At 41.9% G+C, this 4,622-nt stretch overlaps 1 pseudogene; it reads left to right on the forward strand.

The window, feature by feature from the left end:
- The first annotated feature begins 1,567 nt into the window (after window positions 1–1,567).
- On the forward strand, window positions 1,568–4,078 carry LOC111818582 (annotated as a pseudogene).
- The last annotated feature ends 544 nt before the right edge of the window (window positions 4,079–4,622 follow it).

Consider the following 4,622-nt stretch of genomic DNA (forward strand, 5'->3'; position numbering starts at 1 on the left):
GGCAAACTGTTCAGAGTTAATGGCAATAAGTTACAGGAATGAGATTGCAACCCAGTAATGCAGTGGGAGACAAGGAGGCGGACAGGAGAAAGGGAAGAAGAGGAGAAGAAAACCAAATATATTTGGAGGTTTTTCACATTTTATGTCATTATAAAGCATTTATTATTGAGGTAACAAACAACCTATTGAAAACTCACTGTAATCCGCATTCTTAAGAAAATAGAGATTTACAAAAGTATTTCTTGGCCTCTAGAGAGTTTGATGAACCACGGAAATATTTTTTAAAAACAAGGCAGTAGGGTATGAGATACATGACACTTTCACAGAAAAAAAGAAATAGAGTTGCTGTCCCCTCGCCACTGGAATTCCAAAACTTGGAGAGGAATAGGCAAAAGTGAGAATGTCCTTGTTAAGGAATAAGAAATCATATTGTGGAAACTATTCTAGGAAAATACTTATAAATAAATTGAAAAGGCCTATCTATTTTTATTTTTTAATTAATGTTATTGGTACATTTTAGATATACAAATAACATTCACTATAGGGAATTTTTACTTGTATGTGATATATCTTGATTCTTATTTTCCCATTCCCCTCCCCTCCCTTCAACCCTCTTTTCCCTTCTTATTTACAAAAGCTTTGTTTCCATTTTTCCCTTCAATTGTAAATGTTCTCACTCAAGACTGGTGCAAGAAACTCTGACAGTTCCTAGATGTGATAAGATCGCCTCCTGGCACCTGAAGATAATTCTTTATGTCAGAGCCTTAAAACTCACCACGCCCCACTCTTTGCTTGATACCCCAGAAAAGTCTGCAATCCACCCACACTGGGCATGACACCATCCTACAGCGTTTTCCGTGGCCTGTGCGCCATTTGGCCAGGAACTCCAACAAGGATGCCAGCAACTTCTGTCTTTGCATCTCCTCTTGCAGCTTGGTACTTGCTGCTCCTAGGCTTGCCTCTCTCCTGACCTAGTTACTGTTTCCTGTGCACCAAGAAGAGACTTGCTTTGGAGTAGAAAGTAATCTAGTCTGTCATCATCTAATCACATTAAAATCTTTAGAACAAAAAACCCAGTTCAGTTCCCAGGAGTGGCTAACAACTGTTCAACGTGATCTCACCGGACCACTGATTCACTGCTCTAAGGTGAGGAGAGCATGGTCCATGGAGAGACTCAGAGGTTAGTGAGGAGCACCTCAAGAACCAAGTCACTGAGGTGGCCAAGATGCAGGTAGAAGAGTTGGTGTGATTCCAAATGAACATTTGGAGACAAGGGTAGGGAAACAAATACAAAATGCTTGTCAGCCGCGGACCTAAGGCAACCCCACATGTGGAAGGAAAGGGGCTAACTATGCTTCTCTCCCTAAGATTCCCCTGACTTTCTAGGAGCCAGGCCTTCCGACATCCACCACGATGTAGATAACTGGAGTGGACAACACCTGCCATACTTACCTATACCCCGAGAGCCCTCGGAAGATTCTCCTGCTCCCCCTCAAATGCTATTCTCAATGTCCCAAGAAGTTTTCTGGAAACCTATGAAAACTAGTCTTATCTCTCCTGTAGCACTATGGACCCATTAGGCGGTATGTCTTCGCTCATTCTCCAAATACCTCCAGCCTACTGCTGCTGTTGTATGTTCATGTTCTATGTAGATTAAAATTCCAATTCAAAGGCTACACTTCCGAGGAGAGTCCTGCGACTGGGTGAAGCAATTCTTCACTTTTCCTCCCAGGGGCTTTTGATCTCTCATCATGTAACTGCCTGTATCATCCGGTGATGCTCAGAGGTCAGAAGATATGTGCCAGATGATAAAGCATGTGAAGTCAGCTCTGATACTCCCACTCTCACTTCTATTAGTCACGAAGCCTTTTTCACACTTTACCTCTAGCTCCTTTCTCCTCCTGCCTCAGCTGTCCTTGCCCGGGTCTCAGAATTAAGTGGTTTCATCACCCCAGTCACAGAATCAAGGATTACCAAGCTAATAACATGAAGAAATTTTTCCCTGGTGTTCTAGTCAGCTGGTCCACTAAAGAACAAAAAAAAAAAAAAAAAAAAAAAACCAAGTAGAGTAAGTGCTTGCCTGGTAACTGCAAGGGCCTGAGTTCAATCCCCGGTTCTGCCAAAAAAGAAAAAAAAAAAAAAAAAAAAAAAAAAAATGGCAAACCAAGCCACGTCCCCAGGGAGGCTACTTTTGACATGAGCAAGGTCATTTGTAGGAGCTAGATCTAAGGAGAAGAAATAAATGGAAAAGAAAGATGTGGAAGGAAGCTACACATGGAGAGTGAAGTAGAGATTCATGAAGGGTAGGACCCAGGTTTAAAATGTTAGAGAAATGGGAAAGAACTTAAAGAGAATAATTTGAACTTGTTTGCTAATTAATGCACTATGGAAAACCCCACATACAAGACATTCTATGGTAAGATTAATTTATTCTTAGAATTTTGAATATAGGTTCATGGATCTTCCAGTATCATGTTAACAAAGACTAGTTCACAAAATATCTTGACATTATGCTAGCTGCAATAGAACCTCAAGATGACAGAACCTTAAAGTTCAGGAAGAAAATATATCTCACATATCCCTTTGAATATCCATTGGGAAGTCTACAAATCTTGAGGGGCCCTAGCAAAATTGTTCTTCTTCAGCAGAACCAGGCAATGCAGAAATTACTTGGCAGATCCATCACTCTTCCTACTCTAATATCTGAAGATCTCCAAAAAGTAGTCTTTGCCTACTGTTCCCACTCTGAATCCATTACCTATCAAAAGGTATTCTAACATTTTACATAGAAATTCACATAGTAAGACACACAAAAATATCAAATGTGTAAAGGTTTTTATTAAACAGAATGGGCAGAGCTGAGTATCTGTAGGGCACTGACAATTTGGGACGAGATCTCCTTTGTGGCACTGGTACTTCCTCTCAGGCCACCTCCTCCACTGAAGTTGACGTGGCCCCCTCTGCAACAACAGAAGCTACCAACAATTGAGAATTTGCTATGTGACGTTTTATTCACAGACACATAATTTGCGGTACATTTCTATAGCTTTCTTGAAAGACTTGGGAGATTGAATAAGTTGCCCAAAGTCACCACGCAATAATACCCGATTTAATGAGGTTGGTTCAGCTCCACAGTCCATGCAGCTTCTACTCCGCTTTCTGTTCTCCCACATTGTCCACAGAAGGAGAAAGAGAAGGACTAGTGGCTCCAAACATCATGGTACACACCCTCGCCTGGGTTGACATGACGTTACTTTTGCAGAGCTGGAAACTCAGTACTGACTTACCCACTTCCAAAACCCGCACTTCTTTCAGTTTTATTTCTGCCCTGTGGCTTTGCTTCCACCTGAGGCCCTGTAACTTCTCCCAAGCACCCATATCCCTGCTACACAGAGGCAGTGGTCTTCTCTGAGGTCTTTCCTCACTACCTGCACTTTATAACTATCACTCATTGAAGTTGATGGCAGTGTATAGTACTTCTAAAATGAAAGACAACTAACCTGACATTTTGAGATCCTGAGGGACCCCTAAAGATGGGTTTCAAGATGGTTAGCAAAGGGGCTGGGGAGATAGCTCAGTGGAATAAGTGCTTGCCTGGCAAGCACAAGGTCCTGAGTTTAATCCCTGATACCACAAAAAAAAGAGAAAGCAAGAAGATGGTTATCAAACCTGGAAATTGCATGTAAGGCTGTTGGCAGCATTGCTCCTGACCTCCTGTGTGGCTTGTGGAGTCAGCATTTGCAGCTGCGAAGGGTTTGGCGAGACATCTCACACCATTTTGCTGGTGCAGCCTACCAAAAGGCCAGAAGGCAGAACTTATACTGACTATGAATCTGTTAATGAATGCATGGGAGGTGTTTATAAACTGTGTGGAGAACATCTGAAGGGAATGAACCCCAACAGCCCCTCTATCACATATGATATCAGTCAGTTGTTTGTTTTAATTGATGATCTGGCAGACCTCAGTTGCCTTGTTTACCCAGCTGATGCCCAGACATACCAGCCCTATAACAAAGACTGGATCAAAGAGAAGATCTGCATGCTCTTTTGTTGGCAGGTGCAACAGGCTAGCAAATAATTGAGTTGGAAACAGCAGGGGATCGGGGTGTGCTTGGAGCACAGGTGTGTGCAGTGCGCTGTGGTGGAGCGCTGTCCTGTGAGCCTCTTTCCATTTTGTTACACTCTAGCCAGGACTGAACGCATCAGATGAAATGTGAGGTGTGAGGATCTTCTCAAAGTGAAACCCCACTGAGCCCTTTCTCTTCTTCTTTTTAAAAACATTTTTATAATGATTCAGATGGAAGCTGTTCCTTGTCAATGTTGGTTCCAGTCCTTCAGATTGTTCCTATCTGCTTTATAACATTCACTGTGCTAGTCTTTTAAGATGGGATAGGGGATGGCGACAAAGTTTAGTTATGTCCTCAAGAAAAAGTCTTAGTGAAAATAAACATTCTTTAGCTTTAAAAAAAATGTTACATATACCTGTATACATGGGATTTTTGCTTTGTTTTGGATTTTTGTTTGTTTGTTGCTGTTTGAGATTTTTGGTGTGGGGGCAGGCTGCACAAAGTTTGAGACTTCAAAAAACCCACATTCCAAAAAGTCAATAAAGTCACTTCCTT

Source organism: Octodon degus, unplaced genomic scaffold, assembly GCF_000260255.1.
Source record: "Octodon degus isolate 3935 unplaced genomic scaffold, OctDeg1.0 scaffold00096, whole genome shotgun sequence".
Taxonomy (NCBI): domain Eukaryota; kingdom Metazoa; phylum Chordata; class Mammalia; order Rodentia; family Octodontidae; genus Octodon; species Octodon degus.